We start from the raw sequence: 22,117 nt of genomic DNA, 5'->3' as shown, positions 1-22,117 counted from the left end.
CACCACTTTTCTGAATTTGAACCCCAATCACCCAATGGCCAAGTGTACCAGGTATAGGTGATTAAAAGTGCAAGAGGCTTGTGCCATTAACAGTGCAAGGCTTGAATGGCAGCAATTAAATATTCCCCTTAAAAATCAATAAGTGGATTTTAATTGGCTTTTTTTAAGCTCCACCCAACTTTCTGAATATTAATCACAGTCACCCAGTGACCAACTGTGCACAGTTTGAGAACCCTACCACTAACAGTGTAAGAATGGCTGCAGTTTACATTTTCTCAGTGAAAAGTGTATTTGTCTCCGCCCATTGATGACCCCGTATTGCCCGATTATGTATTTGGCTGGTGTTTGCTGTGCCCACTTTTCCTAACCCTAACACACAATTACTCATTTACTCAATGACCAAGTTTGTGAGCTTTGCGGTTTTTGGCATCAATAACCTGCGTTAAAATGAAACAAATAAGATTGGCTGTTTGTGGCTCCACCCCCTTTTATCAATTCAAATCCAAGTCACCCAATGATCAACTGTACCAGGTTTGAGGCTTGTGCCATTAACAATGCAAGAATGGCAGCAATGAAATATTCCCCTGAAAAATTAATAGGTAATTTTTGATTGGCTTTTGTAGGCTCCACCCACATTTCTGAATATTAATCCCAGTTACCCAGTAATTAACTGTGCAAAGTTTGAGAACCCTACAATTAACAGTGTAAGAATGGCTGCAGTTTACATTTTCCCAGTAAAATTTGTATTTGTCTCTGCCCACGTATGACCCCGTGTTGCCTGCTTATGTATTTGGCTGGTGTTGGCTGTGCCCACTTTTCTAATCCTCACACACACTTAATAAATTACTCAATTACCAAGTTTGTGAGCTTTGCGGTGTTTGGCATCAATAATTTGCATTGGAATGAAACAAATCTAATTGGCTGTTTGTGGCTCCACCCCTCCCTTTCTGAAATTGAACCCTAGTCACCCAATGATCAACTGTACCAGGTTTGAGGCTTGTGCCATTAACAGTGCAAGAATGACAGCAATATAAATATTCCCCTTGAAAATCAATAGTTGAATTATGATTGGCTTTTGTAAGCTCCACCCACCTTTCTGAATATTAATCCCAGTCACCCAATGACCAATTGTGCAAAGTTTGAGAAACCTACCATGAACAGTGTAAGAATGGCTGCAGTTCACATTTTCCTAGTAAAATTTGTATTTGTCTTCACCCACTTATGACCCCGCGTTGCCCGCTTATGTATTTGGCTGGTGTTGGCTGTGCTCACTTTTCTAACCCTCACACACAATTAATCAATTACTCAATTACCAAGTTTGTGAGCTTTGCGGTGTTTGACATCAATAAATTGTATTGGAATGAAAGAAATCTGATTAGCTGTTTGTGGCTCCACCCCCTTTCTGAAATTGAACCCCAGTAACCCAATGATCAACTGTACCAAGTTTGAGGCTTGTGCCATTAACAGTGCAAGAATGGCAGCAATTACATATTCCCTTTGAAAATCGATAGGTGAATTTTGATTGGCTTTTATAGGCTCCACTCACTTTTCTGAATATTAATCCCAGTCACCCAATAACCAACTGTGCAACGTTTGAGAACTCTACCATTAACAGTGTAAGAATGGCTGCAGTTTAAATTTTCCAGTGACATTTATATTTCTCCGCCCCCTTTTCGGTTATGGGAATAAAAAGTATCCTATACTTTATTCCAGGTAATGTACTATGTGTGTGCCAAATTTCATTCAAATCCGTTCAGACATTTTTGCGTGATCGAGTAACAAACATCCAAACATCCAAACTTTCCCATTTATTACATTAGTAGGATTCATTACACACAGCTGAAGTAGTTTAAGCCTTTTATTGTTTTAATATTGATGATTTTTGCATACAGCTCATGAAAACCCAAAATTCCTATCTCAAAAAATTAGCATATCATGAAAAGGTTCTCTAAATGAGCTATTAACCTAATTATCTAAATCAACTAATTAACTCTAAACACTTGCAAAAGATTCCTGAGGCTTTTAAAGACTCCCAGACTGGTTCATTACTCAAAACCGCAATCATGGGTAAGACTGCTGATCTGACTGCTGTCCAGAAGGCCATCATTGACACCCTCAAGCAAGAGGGTAAGACACAGAAAGAAATTTCTGAACAAATAGGCTGTTCCCAGAGTGCTGTATCAAGGCACCTCAGTGGGAAGTCTGTGGGAAGAAAAAAGTGTGGCAGAAAACGCTGCACAACGAGAAGAGGTGACCGCACCCTGAAGGAATATTGTGGAGAAGGACGATTCCAGACCTTGGGGGACCTGTGGAAGCAGTGGACTGAGTCTGGAGTAGAAACATCCAGAGCCAACGTGTACAGGCGTGTGCAGGAAATGGGCTACAGGTGCCGCATTCCCCAGGTCAAGCCACTTTTGAACCAGAAACAGCGGTAGAAGCGCCTGACCTGGGCTACAGAGAAGCAGCACTGTACTGTTGTTTAATGGACCAAAGTACTTTTTTCGGATGAAAGCAACTTTTGCATGTCATTCGGAAATCAAGGTGCCAGAGTCTGCCTGAAGTCCAGTGTCAAGTACCCACAGTCAGTGATGGTCTGGGGTGCCATGTCAGCTGCTGGTGTTGGTCCACTGTGTTTTATCAAGGGCAGGGTCAATGCAGCTAGCTATCAGGAGATTTTGGAGCACTTCATGCTTCCATCTGCTGAAAAGCTTTATGGAGATAAAGATTTCATTTCTCAGCACAACCTGCCACCTGCTCATAGTGCCAAAACCACTGGTAAATGGTTTACTGACCATGGTATTACTGTGCTCAATTGGCCTGCCATCTCTCCTGACCTGAACCCCATAGAGAATCTGTGGGATATTGTGAAGAGAAAGTTGAGAGATGCAAGACCCAACACTCTGGATGAGCTTATGGCCGCTATCGAAGCACCCTGGGCCTCCATAACACCTGAGCAGTGCCACAGGCTGATTGCCTCCATGCCACACCGCATTGAAGCAGTAATTTCTGCAAAAGTATTCCCGACCAAGTATTGAGTGCATAACTGAACATAATTATTTGAAGGTTGACTTTTTTCTGGTCGGATGAAATATGCTAATTTTTTGAGATAGGAATTTTGGGGTTTTCATGAGCTGTATGCCAAAATCATCAATATTAAAACAATAAAAGGCTTGAACTACTTCAGTTGTGTGTAATGAATCTAAAATATATGAAAGTCTAATGTTTATCAGTACACTACAGAAAATAATGAACTTATCACAATCACAATATGCTAATTTTTTGAGAAGGACCTGTATAGCCCATGTGCTTCTAAACTATGCTGGAGAAGATGCCCTCAAATCGGTGGTACCGATTACCAGATTGGGCGGAAACACCCACAAATACATTTATTTTGCAAGAAGGTCTTCGAAATTCACTGGCATCTCTACAGCAACCCTCTGATCATGCAGGCCACAACGTCACTGCTAACCCTACTGCCAGGCAATATTTCCTCCATTAGGAGATAACTAAAACCACACACACACACACCAGCTCCTGGTGGCAGAACGTCTATTGATATCCGGGCACTAAACAGAAACAGATCACCTCTATGGTGGAATTTTTCAAATAAATAAATTATGAGAATGGAGAAAATATATGTCTCTACCCAGGTGATCCTGAGGCTTTTGTGACTAAGTAGGCAGTGTGGGTGGACTCTCAGTTGGCTAAAGACATGCTGTAACTGGAGATACACCAACACTTCTATCTGGTAAGATAAGACGTACACATAAAATGATGGTACGGGTAAACTGCTGAATGTGGCGAGCCGGATGGGAGAGCGAAGGTCGTGGCACACTTTCTTCTTCTCTGCTTATATCTACTCTTCTGTAGCTCGTTTTTTTCCATTCCTTTCACTTTTCTTTACCTGTTAGGGATAAAAAATTGGTGGAATGGAGTAAGTAGTGTAATTGGGGATAAGATACTAATTGAGTCCATCACAGTGTTGCATAGTTCACTATAAGCGTGTTATTTATCATTGATGTAAACCACTTTATTACCAGCAGTCCCTGTCCCCTGAAGGACCATCCACTGATACAAAAACTGGGGCCTACCAATGTCACGTTGCACTTCCATCACTACCACTGATAGCACCGCTCTCCCATTGGTGAAGCTCACTCGTTCTGCCATCGCTATGACAGCAGAACTCTTTGAGCCAGTCAGGAGCCGATTTCATTGGCTCCGGACCCTAAGATTAATGTGAGCCAATGAGATTAGCTCACAGTGATCACGGGGTCAGGAGCCAATGCAATCAGCTCCTGACCAGCTCATGGAGCTCTGCTATCACACCAATAGCAGGGTGAGTAGGCTCTAGTGGTGGGAGAGCGGTGCGCTGATTGAAATCTACGCCCTGGCAGGGATAACAGGTCCCAAACGGGGTGCTGATTTCAATAAGCGCGATCTGCAAGCAGATAATCTAATATGATATGTGAGATACAATGGCCTCAATTGGTTTAACTGCAATGGTGAGCAGAGCTCCAGAAACTGGACTATATTACACACCCAGCATACACTGCAGGCAAAGAGAGGGAGGGGGAATTCGTGATTAATCTGCACCGGTGGGCAGAGCTCCAGAAACTGGACTATATTACACACCCTGCATCACTATAGACCAAGGGGGGGGGGGGGTGTTAGCTAATTATCACTGAAGCTAACACCCCCCCCCCCTTGGTCTATAGTGATGCAGGGTGTGTAATATAGTCCAGTTTCTGGAGCTCTGCCCACTGGTGCAGCTTAACCTCCTGGGGGATACAATTATATCGCCCAGGAGGTGGCGCAGCACTATTTTTTAAATTTTTTTATTTTTTAAATCATGTAGCGAGCCCAGGGCTCGCTACATGATAGCCGCTGTGCAGCGGCATCCCCCCACCCCCTCCGATCGCCTCCGGCATACAAAGCAAACAGGAAATCCCGTTCAGAACGGGATTTCCTGTTTGGCTTCCCCCGTCGCCATGGCGACGATCGGGATGACGTCATCGACGTCAACGACGTTGTGACGTCAGAGGGAGTCTCGATCCACCCCTCAGCGCTGCCTGGCACTGATTGGCCAGGCTGCGCAGGGGGTCTAGGGGGGGGGAGCGGCACGGCACGGCGAGTAGCGGCGAATCAGCGCGGAGCGGCGGCGATCGGTATATACACGCAGCTAGCAAAGTGCTAGCTGCGTGCAACAAAAAAAAAATTATGCAAATCGGCCCACCAGGGCCTGAGAAAACCTCTGTGGCGGCTTACCCCGAGCTCAGCTCGGGATTATCCCCCAGAGGGTTAATCACTAATTCCCCCTCCCTCTCTTTGCCTGCAGTGTATGCAGGGTGTGTAATATAGTCCAGTTTCTGGAGCTCTGCCCACTGGTGCAGCTTAATCACTAATCCCCCCTCCCTCTCTTTGCCTGCAGTGTATGCTGGGTGTGTAATATAGTCCAGTTTCTGGAGCTCTGCTCACCATTGCAGTTAAACCATTCAGGTATGAGGTTTGTTTGAAAGCGCTGCCATGTCTCCCACTGTGCAAAATTGAATGTAAGTATACTAGTGGCTAGCTGCCTTCACTGTTTTAAATTCACTTCCAAATTTTCAGAGTAGAATTTAGCACATAATTTTGCATCTGTTTTGCATTAGAGGCATGTATTCAGCCCTAGGGGGCTCTGCATTGCCGCTGATGGCTTACAATTCAGGTGCATCCTTGAGCGCTTATCATTTGTCTGTTTTGCTTGTCTTATGAAATGGCCTCAATTCACTAAGCTTTATTAAACACTTTATCGACCGTTTGATAATTTACCTCATGGGTAAAATCTAATTTTGAATTGACTAAAGTGTTATAGATTTATTGAATTTTTTATCGATAAAATGTTCCATAAATCTATCATACCTTAGTGAATTATCAAACGTTCGATAAAGTGTTTGATAAAGCTTAGTGAAATGAAGACTATATAGTGTTCATTATGTTCTCAGAGATAGCAAGTAAGTCCGCATTACAGGGGCATAACAATAGACCCTGCAAGGGATGCATCTGCAGGGGGGCCCAGAAGCCGCAGGGGGCCCTGTACTGAGAGACTGATAACTAAGGGCAAGGAGAGAAAAAGCTTTCTGCTCTCTGGACAATTGTTCTAATGACTGCATCTGCTTAGCCACTGATAATCAATCATACAAAGTTTTGTAGACAATGATTTGTAGACAGTCCCTATTCAGTGTGTAGGGGAAGGGGCTCCATCCAAACTTTTGCAGGGGGGCCCAGTGATTTCTAGTTACGCCCCTGCTGCATTACATAGAACTTGTACTTCGAGATGTATATTGTGCCTCTTATATCTACCACTGTTTCACTTGCTGAAATGTCCTTTTAAGACTTACAGTATTTTACAAAAATGAGGTGAAAAAATAAACTTTGAAGGTAAGTCACTCAGAAGTGACCTGTTATTGCTGAGAAAAAGGTAAGGATGGGAAATTCTCATAATAACATTTGTGAATTAACCCTATTGCATTTACAAGTGACAGCCTGACAGGTTCCCTTTAAGTTTCCGTGATGTGAAAATGACTACTACTGAAAAGACTTTGAAAATATTTCAGAGTGAGATAGACTGAGATAGATGCAGAGTCTGGGAATAAAACAGCATTTATCAAATTAGCTGCTGTCCATGTAGATTTCATTCTCAGACTTCTGAGCCTGTGGATGTAAATCAGGGACAGATAATGTATATAAGGTGCTGGTGACTGTGTGTCCCCATCCTGTGCTGAGGATGTGCAGAGCTGCCGGTGACAAGTTGTGTGACAGCACCTGCTGGGTGACATGAGCGGGACACTTGCACTCTCTGCCTTTGTCCTTATGACACTGTCTCTCCATGTCACATACTATGGAGCAGCGAGAGGCCAGACTTCCTCCTCGGGTTGTAGACTTGCAGCCATAAAACCTTTGCTCGAATATGAATATCACCAAGAGGGAGATGTCATCATAGCAGGGTTGATCTCCGCTCATATCACTGCCTTTAAGATGTTTAAGGAAAATATTAAATCAGCGCTTACTTCTATGTGTTTGGGGTAAGTCTTTGTTTTTAGTCCTAAGAAATATCCACATAGCTCACGGTGACCCCAAACCACTAATAATTTATAAAGGCCTAAGGGCTCATTCACATCTAGCCAATGCAGATGGCTGTGCGATCGGAACGCAGCGCCTCCGATCGCACGCCATCTGCGCCGCTGCCTGCTGAGCTGCTGATCCCATCCAATGACAGTGATGGGATCAGCTCTGTGCTTCCAGGCAAAATTCAGGCAGCAGTACGCAAGCGCTTCCCAGTGCATCGTACTGCTGCGCAGCGCTGTAGATGTGAACGGTAGAAGGGCAGTCTATGCCCTTCTGCCGTTTCTGTGTTTCAGCACATCATACGCACTTCCATATCCGCACGGAAGCGCGTATGATGTGAACGAGGCCTAAGGCCTTGTTTCCATCTGTGCGCTTCTGTCCACTTCTGTCCGCTTTTCAGCAACATACTGATGCGCTGATAAAAAGTTTGACAGAAGCGGCCAGAAGCGCATAGATGGAAACAAGGCCAAAAAGAGACCAAACCACCCCCTCTATTTAAGGGACATCCAAGGTGAAAATAAAATGACGAGAAAAGCAATTACATCTATCCTCCTTCCTCTAAAAACGACTTTTTTTAAAATATCCCATGGTTTTATTTTATGTTTAAATTCAATTTTTAAATTTTTACTGTTTCATTGTCTCTGCTCAATGACACCCTCATTGGTGTATGCTAGAGCTAAAATCTATGAAATATTCACCCTTTTTTATCTCTTTCCTGCTCTGAGAAGCCATTTACTGACAGGAAAGTATTTTATGGCTTTAATTACTTATCAGTGAGGGTTATGCTATAGTCTGACCCAGTCCGACCCGGTCCCGACCTGGACAGAAACTGTCACTTGCACACCTGGGTCTTGATTCATGAAAGCGTGCTAAGTGTTAGCACGCCAGTGAAAAGCCATTTATCAAGTGCAAACTGCCTCTTCGCATGCTAATGCACACGTAAGAGTCTGCGCTTGCAAAGTTTTGCACACACCACTTTGCGTGCAAAATCAGCTGCTTTGCGTGCTAAGTAGCATGATAAGCATACTTTGCACACGAAGCGGTGCATGCAACAGTAACAGCTTTGCTCGTGCAAACTACTTAGCACCATAGTTTGCATGTGCAAAGCCTTACCACCTGCTAACTGAGTTAGCACTGGTTAGAGAATCAAGCCCCTGATGTGTAACTCTTTCATAAAGAGAAAAGAAAAAAAAAGGAGCAAAGCCTAGTTATGTGTGTGCTAGGCACTGTACATACATATCTATCTCATCATGTCACACGTCACCTCGGGATGTCCTTTAACAGCGATGCTAAATGTACTTTTGCATTCCTAAAACAGAAGACATTTTCGAAAATTCATCTTTAAAGTGACCCTGAAAAGACCTAAAAGATAGAATGCTGAACTTACATGGGGCTTCCTCCAGCCGCCCTGTAGCACAGGAGGTCCCTTGGCGTCCCCTGGGTTCCTTCCATCCTCCCACTGGCAGCTCCGTTACCTGCGCTGGGAGTCGTGCACAACTGCACATGCGTGACCTGTCCCCGCACCCATTTTGATAACGTGCCCGTTGCCGTGGACTTCCTGTGCATGTGCAGTTTATTGTTTCAAAAACCTGGTATTCGTCGAACACTCCTGGTGATGGACACATGGTTGAGATGAACGTGCAGATGGACCATGCATGCACAGTTGCGAATGACTCCCGGCCGGGTCATGAAGCTAACAGAGCCGCCAGCAGGTAAAAAGGAGGAGACCCAAAGGGTGCAAAGGGACCTCGCTAGCTACAAGTAACAGGAAGCCCCAGGTGAGTTTATTATTCCATTTTCTTAGGTCTGATCAAGGTCACTTTAAGAAAACTACTGTAGTTTGCCACAATGCATCACTCCCCAAAATGAGAATTATCTTTGTACGCCCCAAAAGGTAAGGCGCACACCCAGAACTGCTGGTGTATAGCGAGTCTACAGCTAATAAATAGCTGATACAATGTACGCATTAATCCAACATATTCAAACAGCCTGTTTCAAACTCTCTGGTCCTCATCAGTGTGGTTCTGGTGCGCGCCCAGCTTTCTGGGGCAAAAAAAGAGAAGATATTCGGGAGTGATGCATCATGGAAAACCAAGTTGGTTGATTAGACCACCTATGGTAATATTAACTGGCCTTATATGGACGCTAGTTTCTAACACAGTACATTTTGACTTCAGCATTCTTGTGTGCTTTGACAGTTGACCCCTTCTGCAATGGATGAGGAGTGAATTTGATTGGCTCCTGATCACCTGATCACCTGGATTGCTTAATTATCACTTTTTCTCTCTTAAAATCTTATTTTCACCTTTTTAGTACCCCTGCAGTGTACCCAGAAAATAATCTACATAATTTTGATATTTCTCCATGTAAAAAATGTGGAACAATCAGTTTCTGAAAGTTTTACTGTTGCAATTTGAGATATTTTAATATTCTTGAAAAATTCAGATTTTTTTTTTTTAAGCATGTTTTCTCTTAACAAAACAAGCACATTACAGAGTTATTATAATTAAATGGTATCAAAAAGAGAAGACTAGATGTGTTTGGGTACACTAAAAGTTGCCAGGGATCTTTCAACTTAAGTAAAGGCATTGTAGAACTTAGAAAATTGGCTTGATCCTTAGCTGAGTTATCACAAATGCCTTCTGTTTTAAGAAGACAAATTAACCAGTTCACCCCCAAGGGTTTTTACTCTAACGGACCAGAGCAATATTCACTTGTCAATGCTCCTCCCTTTTATTCCCTAATAACTTTATTACTACTTATCACAAGAAAATGATCTATACTTCGTTTTTTTCGCCACCAATTAGGCTTTCTGTGGGTAGTACATTTTGCTAAAAATATTTTTATTCTAAATGCGTTTTAAAGGACTTACGAGGCCAAGTCCATCAAAAAAAATAAAAAAAAGTTAGCTACCTTGCTCAGCTTGTAAGGCACGGAGGACGCCGTCCGCGCCCTCCATGCCGTTCCGCCTGGTCCCCGCCGCTGCACAGCCCCCCGAACGGTCCCCGACCGCGTGGCCCGGGTCGGGCTCCCCAGCCCTTACCAAGATGGCCGGCAGAGCTGGCCGCGGCTGCGCAGTCCGCATAGCCGCCAGTGCGGCTGCGCAGCTCTAAGGCCAACCCCCCGATCCACGCAACAGTAGCGTGGATCGGGGGGGTTGGCCTTAGAGCTGCGCAGCCGCACTCGCGGCTATGCGGACTGCGCAGCCGCGGCCAGCTCCGCCGGCCACCTTGGTACAGGCTGGGGAGCCCGACCCGGGCCGCGCGGTCGGGGACCGTTCGGGGGGCTGTGCAGCGGCGGGGACCAGGCGGAACGGCACGGAGGGCGCGGACGGCGTCCTCCGTGCCTTACAAGCTGAGCAAGGTAGCTAACTTTTTTTTATTTTTTTTGATGGACTTGGCCTCGTAAGTCCTTTAATGAGAAAAAAAAGAAAAAAAGAAAGAAAAAAAATCATTATTTCTCAGGTTTTAGCCATTATAGTTTTAAAATTAAACATTCTCCTGTGGATAAAACAAACACATATTATTTGCCCAGCTGTCCCGAGTATTAAACCATTTAAATTATGTCCCTATCACAATGTATGGCGACAATATATTATTTTGAAATATAGGTGTTATTTTTCTGTTTTTTTTTTTTTTTTTTTGTTCTGGCCATAATTACCAGCCCCAATGTAATAAATTAAAAATAATTTCTCCCCCATAAAATATAGATTAAAAAAAGCTGAGTCCATAAGGAAACTATTTATTTATTTATTTTAAGTTGAATTTTTTTTACAAGTGTTTTTTTTTGGGTGGGAGGGTTGTAAGTGTAATTTTATTAATGATGTGTATGTAATTGTGTATGTATTTTGTATGTGTAATATACTTTTTGGCCACAAGATGGCACTAGTGAACACTTCGTTATAGGAAGTGATCTTTTTTTTTTTTTTACACTTTATTGGAAAGTAACAATTTCCTGTTTTTGTGAACGTCATATTGCTGTTAATAGGGTAAAGCATGACGTTTTAATACATTAGGGTGTCATTAAATGGTTAAGACACAATAAGCATTGCTTTAAATAGAGAGTTGGTTGGTCTCTTTTAGCCTTTAAAGTGAGTCTGAAGCCTTTCAAAATACTTCTTTTTATGCTGCAGGCATCTTCATTATTATAACCCAGGCTGATTCACTGTGTGGGATGTGAAAAAACAAGGTCTTAATCCCCCCAAAATCCCTGGGGGAAGATTTGAAGATCACTTCCTGGTAGAGGCTGTGCTTTGAGCAGTAGCTCTGCCTCTACTCGCGTCAATCTCCATCGATCTCCGCCTCTCCCCGACCCTCTCAGTCCTCTTTCACTGAGAGGGGCAGGGAGAGGCGGCGATCAGCGCAGATTGACTGTATTGGAGGCAGAGCTACAGCCCAAAGTTCTGCCTCCCTGGGCAGCAAAATCCACAACCTGGAAAGTCGTGGAATTTTGTCCCGGGATTTGGGGGGTATAAAGCCCTTGTTCTGCTGCGTCCCCTTGGCGAATCAGCTTGGGTTATATTGATGAAGAAGCCTGCAGCATAAAAAGAGGTATTTTGAAAGGCTTTAGACTCTCTTTAATACCTTTCAGGTGGTTCTGGGTCACCATGAGCTGTCCGGAGATTCCTTATTGGTCCAAGACGTAGCCCATAGAGCTATCAATAAAGCCCAAAACAGTCCGTCTGCATGTTGGGTTGTTGTGGCTCTGTAAAATGTATGAGCTGTATGCTCACTGCACACCAACAGTTCTGGGTGTGAGCCTGGCTTACTGGGGCATAAAGAGATGATTGGCATATCTGTGAGTGATGCATCATGGGAATCCAGCTTTACTTATGATATGTAGAAAAAGGCACTCCACAGGCTTAACTTGAGCTTGCTTGTTTAATGAGCAACTGAACACACTACATGTCACAGGTACACTGACCCTTCCTCAGGTGTACCGCTACCCACAACACCACACTTTATATAGGACCACCTACACAGGAAGTCCAACCCATGTGAGGAAGTGGGATGACCACACTGGGATGTGGATGGCTTGTGACTATCCCCCACCACATGGGCAGTGATGTTGATCAAATCAATCCATTTTTTTTTCATCTTCTATAATGCACTTTTACTCCATCAATCATAAAACCTCAAAGAAAAGTCTGCCATAGTGTAAAACTACTTGCATTTATTAAAACAATAAAAGAATATTACACTCACAAATTACCGCAGAATCAGCACACATTTTTTGGCCACATGGTGCTACGCTAACTCTGTGTTCTATAAATAGAAGACGGAACCACGTAGTGTTTACGTCAGAGTTTTTTTGTTTTTTTTTATCAGATTCAGTGCTACTGCCAGAAGCTCTGATTCATCCCAGGCACAGTGATTGGGTTTGAGAACAGCTGTTTCTCATTCCCCCGAACACGGAGGGACAGGATTGAGGCAAATGCGAACGGCAGAGATGCGGCGATCAATAGTGGCGGCAGTAAGTAAACAGTACGCATAGCCCCTGAGCCTGATGTGAAGTATACAGGGGAGTAGATATGCGTAGCAATTGTGCTGACGTGGTTAATATTCTTAACCTCCCTGGCATTCAGTTTTTCCTGGATTTCTGTGCAAAAAGTGATCCAATTCATTTTCATAACCTTTTTTCCTGTAGCTTACCAAAATGTGTCAAGCAAGGGTATAGTATCGTTTTGGGCTTGATTCACAAAAGAGTGCTAACTGATAGCACGGCCATTTTTGCGCAAGTTTTCGTGTTTTCACGCAATCGCAAATTTTGTGCACGATTGCACGTTTTCGCGTGCAAACGTGAATTTTTGATCGAAATTGTTATCATTTGCACGCTGAAACGTGCAATAGCATGTGAAAATTCGCGATTGCGTGAAAATTCGCGTGAAAACGGCCGTGCTATCAGTTAGCACTCTTTTGTGAATCAAGCCCTTTGTGTTTAATAAAAACTTGAAGCACAAAATCTAAACTAAATTTTAAAATGACTCCCCAAAATCTCTGATCATTTATACTTCCAAGCTGCAGCAGCTCAACCTGCACTAACATGAATGGAAAGGTGGCCATACAGCTGGCGATGATGGGCAGATTCCACCAAGAAACAAATCTCTCTCTAAACAAACTGATTAGGGAGCGATCTGTCAGCTGCCCATATACCACAGGCTGATTCCCAATCAATTTCAACATGAAATCTCTCGGGAATCGGCCGCATCCGTTGCCTCTCTGCTGCCCCCCAGTGTATAAATATACCCCCATGTGTGCCTTTATACATTACCTGTCCTGTATTGTCCAACGTGCGGGGCCCATCTGTCTTTTGAATTCCCTGCAGATTAAAGTAGGTAGGTAGCCAGGTACAGGTGTCCCCCAGTATAGGCTAGGTAGGTACAAGTGCCCCCCCCCCCCATGTATAGGATAGGTAGGTAGAGGTGTTGCCCCAGTATAGGCTTTGTAGGTACAGCCCCCCCCCCCCCGTATAGACTAGGTAGGTACAGGTGTGCCCTCAGTATAGGCTAGGTAGGTACAAGAGTGGTGTCCACCCAGTTGGTATAGGCTAGGTAGGTACAGGCACCCCCCCAGTATAGGCTAGGTAGGTACAGGTGCCCCCCAGTATAGGCTAGGTAGGTACAGGCACCCCCCCAGTATAGGCTAGGTAGGTACAGGTGCCCCCCAGTATAGGCTAGGTGGGTACAGGTATTCCATTCCCTCATAGTATAGGTTAGGTAAGTACAGGTATCCCCCCAGTATAGGCTAGGTAGGTACAGGTGTCTCCCCAGTATAGGCCACGTAGGTACAGGTGTCCCCCCAGTATAGGCTAGGTAGGTACAAGTGCCCCACCCAGTATAGGCTAGGTAGGTACAGATGTCCAAAAACACACGATTGGTTCGCACGATGGCCAGGGTCCCCGGACCTCTCACACTGGCCGGTGCCCCAAGGCCAATATGCGATACCTGGAGGGGAGTGCAGGTGGGCCTGGACCTCTCACACCCAGGCTCTGGACCTCTCACATCCAGAAAACCCACCAACACTGCCTCCATACTGAATGCTAAATTCAACACACAAGCAATAGAACACAGCAGTACATGCATCCAGCTACATATAAGTGGTCAGCAGGTGCTCGTCAGCCAATCAGGATGCACTGTCATACATCCTTTACCTGCCATACCACATCCAGCAGCCATTAGCATTCAGGTGGGAGGCTTCAGTTGGACGCCATCGCAAGATTGCGTCGCTAGCAGGACCGCCCCGTGCAGGCATCCCTCCCACAGGGGTCCCTCCCTAACCGCTCACCTGTCCGCCATGTCCTAGAGCTGAAAGAAAATGTTTAAAAACACACGATTGGTTCGCATGATGGCCAGGGGCCCCGGACCTCTCTCACTGGCCGGGGCCCCAAGGCCAATATGCGATACCTGGAAGGGGAGTGCAGGTGGGCCTGGACCTGGCTACCTATAATGGGAGGGGGGGTCATCAGGCTATCTATACTAGAGGGAAGGAGGGGGTGGGTCATCTGGCTACCTATACTGGAGGGAAGGGTTATCTGGCTACCTATACTGGAAGGAAAGAGAGAAGGGGTCATCTGGCTACCTATACTGGGAGGAAAGGGGGAGGGGTCATCTGGCTCCCTATACTGGGGGGGGGGGAGTCATCTGGCTACCTATACTGGGGGAAAGGGGGAGGGGTCATCTGGCTCCCTATACTGGGGGGGGGGGTCATCAGGCTACCTATACTGGAGGGAAGGGTGAAGGGGTCATCTTGCTACCTATATTGGAGGAAAGGTAAACTCGCTACCTATACTTAAGGGGGGCGGGCTGGTGACAGTGGCCTTGGGCGGTAAAGAGTACAAATCTGGCCCTGTATTCAATCAAGGTAAGTATTTATAGCAATAGCTCCAACATTGCCAAGATGAAGTTCCACCACATTGGACAGTCAACCACAAGCCTGTGAAGGACCAGGCCCTAGCGCTGCTGCAGGTCGGACAGCAATGCAGTAGCAAAGGGCAACAAGTTTTCTTGCTCTCTGAAGCACAACATGCATCCACGTATAGGTCTGCAGGAAGCTCTGCACTATGAGGTTTAGCACCTGTGCAAGACAGGGCATGTGGCTCAGGTCTCAATCCCGGTGGAAGGTGAGTAGGTTGCCACTGTTGGCACAGACTACCTGCTCTACATGGAGGCCTCTGGGAGTCAGGCACCAATGCCCCGGAGGTTAGCCAGAATGTTTTCAGCAATCTGTCTCTGGGGCCCCAGGGTCACCAATGACAGCAGCACTTGGCAGTTACGGTGCTCAGCTTTGCTGCTGTGTGAGCACGCTTGTTGGGTTAACACAAATCAGTCAAAAATACACAGCAGTGCTTTCTCCAACACAACCTCTCCAAACAGTATTGAGTGAAGGCAAGGAGTTAATCCAAAATGGTGTATGCGTAAATAGGGAGGGGGCCCTAAGCTCAGCTCATTCCTATTGGTTGGTAGGGACATACTGATTGGTCCAAACATTTAAAAACAATGCACTACCATAATGTACTCAAAGTTGTAATTATGCCTCTTAAAGGAGTTTTCAGGCAAATCATCAAAAAAAAGCTTTACTCACCTGGGGCTTTCTCCAGCCCCCTAGCAGCGGACTGTCCCACGCCGACCGCTCCGCTCTGCGCCACCGCCCGGTCTCTGTAGTTCTGCGCCTGTGCAGTAAGCCGCATACAACGGGGGCTTGATTGACAGTGGCGGTTTGTGCAGGCGCAGTGCGTTCGACCTTGGGGTCAGCTTCCACACCGAGCACGGAGACCGGGACAGCAGCGCAGAGTGGAGTGGTCGGCGTGGGACAGTCAGCTGCTAGGGGCTGGAGAAACCCCCAGGTGAGTAAGGCTTTTTTTTTGATGATTTGCCTGATGATTCCTTTAACTGTAATAAATTATGTTGAAAAACAATTACAAATGCACTGGAAGTCACAATCCGCAATGACAGCCGATTGCAAATTATGACTTTTATGTTCACAATTACTCATAATTATGACCAGTCTACACAGTCAGGGAGGATGGCATCTCTTCTGACCACAGTGAGCTCTGAGCTAGTGTTGGGCGAACAGTGTTCGCCACTGTTCGGGTTCTGCAGAACATCACCCTGTTCGGGTGATGTTCGAGTTCGGCCGAACACCTCATGGTGTTCGGCCTTTTTAGTTCGGGTTCGCCTGAACAGCTCAATGCCCAGCCGAACAGGCCGAACATGGCCCCTGTTCGGCCGAACAGGCATAAGGGGGGAGCATGCCCCGGTCGCGGGGGGGGTCGGAAATTCCCCCCACCCCCTCCGCTAGCGCTCCCCCCTCTGCCCGCTTCCCCATACAAAAATTTTCCGTAAAGTTCAATAGAACCTTCAGTGGCTGGCCTCGCTGGCACTGTGGTGTGAGTGAGGAGGAGGAGGAGTCCGAGTAGGACGCGTTGAGGCCGGGCAGCGGGCGGTTCAGCGGTAGTACCCTTGTGGTACTTCCGCCCTTTCTCTGACCTCACGTCCTCTACGTGTTGACGCATACGAGGGTACGCGTGACGCGTACCCTCGTATGCAGAGGACGTGAGGTCAGAGAAAGTGCGGAAGTACCACAAGGGTACTACCGCTGAACCGCCCGCTGCCCGGCCTCAACGCGTCCTACTCGGACTCCTCCTCCCTCACACCACAGTGCCAGCCAGGCCAGCCAATGAAGGTACTATTGAACTTTACGGAAAAGTTTTGTATGGGGAAGCGGGCAGAGGGGGGAGCGCTAGCGGAGGGGGTGGGGGGAATTTCTGACCCCCCCCCCGCGACCGGGGCATGCTCCCCCCTATGCCTGCGACCCCATAGGGCCCCCAAAAGCGGGATGTTCGGGGAGTTCGGGGTTCGGGCCGAACATGCCGAACATCTGGCCCATGTTCGGCGAACGGACCCGAACCTGAACATCCAGGTGTTCGCCCAACACTACTATGAGCATCTGGAGCATGAGATGTCGGTTGGATAGCTTGGGTTCCCAAGAAATCCCTGAGATACTTCTCTATTTTAGCTGGTTTGGCCATACCTTTGGAAGTGGTTTTTGGCTATTGTGGTCCCATAGGTGTTACTGCAGCAAAAGCTTTAGCACCTGTCTCTCATCGGCTACAGAACGCTCAGCTATCTCCAGTAGCATAGTGGAGCTCAAGGAATCTGTGCTCTCTTAGTTCAGCTTTTCACATGTGCCCCTATTGTCTTGTTTTTATTGGTTATTAACTTTTTGGGGAAGTACATATAATATTGCTATCAAAGGATCCTCACTTTTTGTATTAAAAATAGAAAAAAGTATATAAAAACAAGAAGGATAAATTTTGCTATCCAAAAGAAAATAAATCAATAAGAAATCATTAAAAAATGTAAATATATAGTCATTGACTATGATAAAATTGTGTCTTGTTTGTTAGTGCTGCAACCTTTCTATGTTCTCAGGAATGTTCACTCTAAAGAGATTTCTTCTCACTGCTTTTCAGCGTTGACTTCCAGGCATACGCTAAAATCTTAGGAATTATTTTTGCTATTGGAGAAATTAACCAAAACCCCGATCTTCTGCCCAATGTCACTCTGGGTTATCATATAATTGATACTTGTGGAATTCCAATGCTAAACTTGGGTTATGTGCTGCAGATACTGTCTGGAGAGAAGATAAAGGCTCCCAACTATTCCTGCAGAGAACACGGGGAAGTGTCCGGTTTTATTGGTGACACCAGTGTCCAGTCCAATTACGCCATGGCTCAGCTGCTCAGCTTGTATCGCTACACACATGTAAGTCATCATTGAAATACACTATCGATCTGGGTTACGTAGCCTTCCTGGTGGTAAGGACGAGCCAGGCTCGTTGCTACAAAACTTTCTACAAGTGGTATTGACGAGCTAGGTTTGTCTACCCTGAAAACAGGCCTTGAAAGAGTTATAATGGTGTATGTGCACTGGGAGTAGGCACATATTATAACATTACCAGAAGATTCAAACGTACAGAATTACAGCATATTACATATTATTACATATTATATTTCATAATAAATATTACAGCATTACAGAAAATTCAAACTTACAGAATTACAGCATATTACATATTATTATTACATATTATATTACATAATAAATATTACAGCATTACAGAAAATTCAAACTATGAAATCTAATACCGTACTGTATATTGTACAGAGAATGACACTTATTGCCACACTGGTCTGAACTTGGCCGTGACGGACTATAACAACCACCATGGCTAAGAGTTGTGCAGCATGACCAGAGTGTGTACAGTGGCCCAATGACGATCCCTAAAAATCCGGCATGTCGGACCTTTAGCTATGCCTAAGGGAGCTAGTAAAAAAGGGATATTGGACAAAAAGGGCGCCGCCATAGACTGCAATGCAAAATATCGGCTATTTGGCGCCCGACAGGAAAAAAGGGCGCCCGAGAAATAGCGGTTACAGGGATCGTGGTAACAAATGTTTTCGTTTACAGGATAAGGTTTATAACAAATATCGTTTACAAGTTCGTTTTGACTTTGTGTTATACTTATTTTTTCGTTTTTAAATTTCGCTTATATGAGTTTTACATATTTTTTTTCATTTTAAAATTTCGCTTACAAAATTAAAACAACTAAATTTTTGTTTACACTTCTTTTACCATTTAAAATTCGTTTTCATATGTATAATGCTTAAATACCATTTCTCAGCCTGATTGTATTAGAAATACATCGCTTTTGGTATTACCTTTGTTTTTTACACTTATAATGCGTTGATTATAGTTACTAAAATATCGCCTTTAATATTACTGTTATTTTAAGATTTCTAATGCATACGTGATTGTAAGGCTATCTATTGTATTGTATATATATATATATATATACACCTTTTTCTACTTATAATATTATTAATGTATACGTGATTTTAAGGCTAGTTATTCTATTACAAATATATACATTATTTTATTCATGTTATTTGTAGTGAAGTATTGTAAGGATTAAATATATTATTGTTTGCATTCAAACTTACAATTTCGGCTACACCCCGCGCCCTTTTTTCCAGGTGCCCTTTTTTGATAATGCCTAAGCATGACCCAACGGCATTGTTCTTGGCACCCACTGGAAGCCGCTAAGTCAGATGCTCTTGTTGTCCCTTCACCCTCCGTGCATCGCAACAGAGGTGTCAGCCAAAGGCGACAGTGCACTAACAACACTGTACAGAAGTGTCATCAGCCTTTGCACACGATGCGTCTTTTGCTATGCAGGGGGGATCGGAGAAACAATGAGCGTGTGTAATGGAGACATTTCTGGTGGTGGGAGCAGCGAGAACAATGTTATTGTGCTGTGCTTGGGCATTCCTAAAAATGTAACACGCCGGATCTTCATGCAATCATTGTGCACCTGATGTAGTCATGCAGGTCTGACCATAATGACCACCCCGCCATGGCAGTCGTTATGGTGCACCACTCGGAGTTCAGACCATCGTGTGTATAGACCTTCAGGGCTGGTTCAAGCAGATGTCTCAATGACCTGCCCAGAGTCTCGGCCAAATGCTTTTCTGAAAGCATGCAGAAAAGTATTTGTAGACTTTCAGCGGCGATTCCCAGCGATCGTCATTTTTCATCCCGCAGGGGGACACAGGAGTGCGATGCGAATGGACTCCAGAATGACCAGACCCTGCTGCTTCCAGACAGTGGAAAAAATAAAGATCAAAATGCTGCTTTTCCATAAATGGTGGTAAATGACGTGGAAGTGTGCGTGTGAACTGGCCCTTAGTTGTTGCACCACACAAGCGAGATAATTTAGGCAAACACTGTATGGTATTTATTTCTTCATCTGTAGATTTATTTCTTCATCCATATTTGAGAAGGATTTTTCTATTTTTGATTAAAAACTTTATTTTAGAAATTTTAATTTAAATTTTTTTACATGATTTTGCTTTGAAACTTTTATTATACTCAAAATGGATACTAGACCCTTGCTTGACGGATTTTAGTAAGTTGCAGGCAAAAATTTCACGAAAATTAATTGAACCACTTTTTGCACAGAAATCCTGCAGAAATTGAATGCTAGGGAGGGTAAAGATAGTGGTAGGAAGAAAAGAAATGAATACACTAATGCATTGCAAAGTGAGAAGGCAAACAATAGAGGATAGATCTAGAGATCAATGATACCCTCTGTGGAACTTGTTCATGAGGTTTGATCCACAATGAGCCTGTGGGATAATCATCTTTACTACTGGCAACCCAAAAAAAAAACAAAAAAAAGACCGCACCAACTGCCATAATCTATTAACACACCTACTAACAATGTGATAGGTGTAACGATCGGTGAAGCACAGAGAGGATCTGATTACCAGTGATCTGCAGAATCACTGGGAATACAGATGTATACCAGATTATAAGTGATCTGCAGTATCACTGATAATCCGATATACTAGCTAACCTCTGTTCACCTGAGTAGAGTGTAGTGTTTGGTGTAACAGTAACACTTAGAGGACTAGGCCTCAGTGCAGCAAGGGGTACTGCACAGATTCCTTCCGCAGACCTGAGCTCTCCAAGACGGGAGGAGTCAGACTGACAGTAGGAAGGACAGACTGGAAGTAACCTTCAGGAGGAAGGATCACTAACAGAGTGAGGAACTGCCTCTAACAGTAAGGTCGGTTCTCGAGGTCAGACAAGCCAGGTCGTACACACACGGACAGATAAAGTACAAGATCAGGAGGCAAAGGCGGAGTCAAAGTACAGGCAGGGTTCAGCAACGGGGTATCAGAAATATCGGGGTACAAAATCAGGAGGCAGAAGCAGAGTCAAGGAACGAGCCGGGGTTCGGCAACAGAGTATCAGAAATATCAAGGTACAAGATCAGAGTTCAAAAGGGTAGTCAAGGCAGGCAAAAGTCATAACAAATAAATACAATCAAACTAGTACTTTAGCTATCAACAGAATCTAGCTAAGTGTAGGATTACAGCTCCAGCTGGTCCCGGCACACTTGCGGATCTGACTACGGATCTGGGTGCTCTCACATATGTGATCGCACGCCAGACAAAGAGCAAGTGAACAACCAGCAGTATATATATTCTAGGACCTTTCCAGGACCTCCCTAATTGCTGGTCCAATGAGAGCAGTGGAATTTGTCAGCTGACCCAGCTGGTCAGCCGACACCCTTCTAACTGCTATTTAAACTCTGCCTCTGTGCTCGCGCGCCTGTAAGTCTGAATCTTGGTGGACTATCAGTCCCAGCCACACCAGTACTGTCATGCAATGTATCTAGTGCGGGGGCCGCCTCTGATGCGGATTCCGCCGTTACCAATGTGGATTCCGCCGCTCTGCCTAAGCGGCATGCGGCGGTTTTTCCGCGTTGTGACGCACTGCTGAACGCGGAAACAGCCGCCTCATTGTGAGAGACGGCGGCTCTTCCGCGTTTCCTCACAGTACCCCCCCCCCCCCGAGGAGTGGACTCCGGAAAAACTCCCACCAGGTTTCTCTGGATGTGAGGCATGAAATTCTCTCCTTAATTCGTCTGCATGCATGCGCGTCCCCGGTACCCATTGCCTCTCCTCAATGCCGTACCCTTTCCAGTGTACGAGATATTGTACTGAGTTTTGCACAACACGTGAATCTAAAATCTTTTCCACCTCATATTCAGGTTGGTCATCTACCAACACAGGGGGAGGAGGAGCGGAACCCACCTGGACCGCAGGTTTGAGTAAGGACACATGAAACGACCTTACGCCCCGCATGCTGGCAGGAAGATCAATGGCGTAAGTCACGTTATTGATTCTTTTAGTCACTGGGAATGGACCCACAAACCTGGGACCCAGTTTGGTAGAAGGCTGCTTCAGGGTCAAGTGAAGTGTGGACACCCAAACTAACTCCCCTGGCTGAAACTTCCATTCCACGGATCGTCTTTTGTCTGCTTGACCCTTCTGACTCTGGAACGCCTTCTGCAAATTCCCCTTAACAATTCCCCAATTGTCCCTGAGTGATCTCTGCCAATCCTCCAGTGCTGGAAATGGGGATGACACGACTGGAAAAGGGGAA

This window comes from Hyperolius riggenbachi, chromosome 1, assembly GCF_040937935.1.
Source record: "Hyperolius riggenbachi isolate aHypRig1 chromosome 1, aHypRig1.pri, whole genome shotgun sequence".
Classification (NCBI taxonomy): Eukaryota; Metazoa; Chordata; class Amphibia; order Anura; family Hyperoliidae; genus Hyperolius; species Hyperolius riggenbachi.
This window is presented reverse-complemented; position numbering follows the sequence as displayed.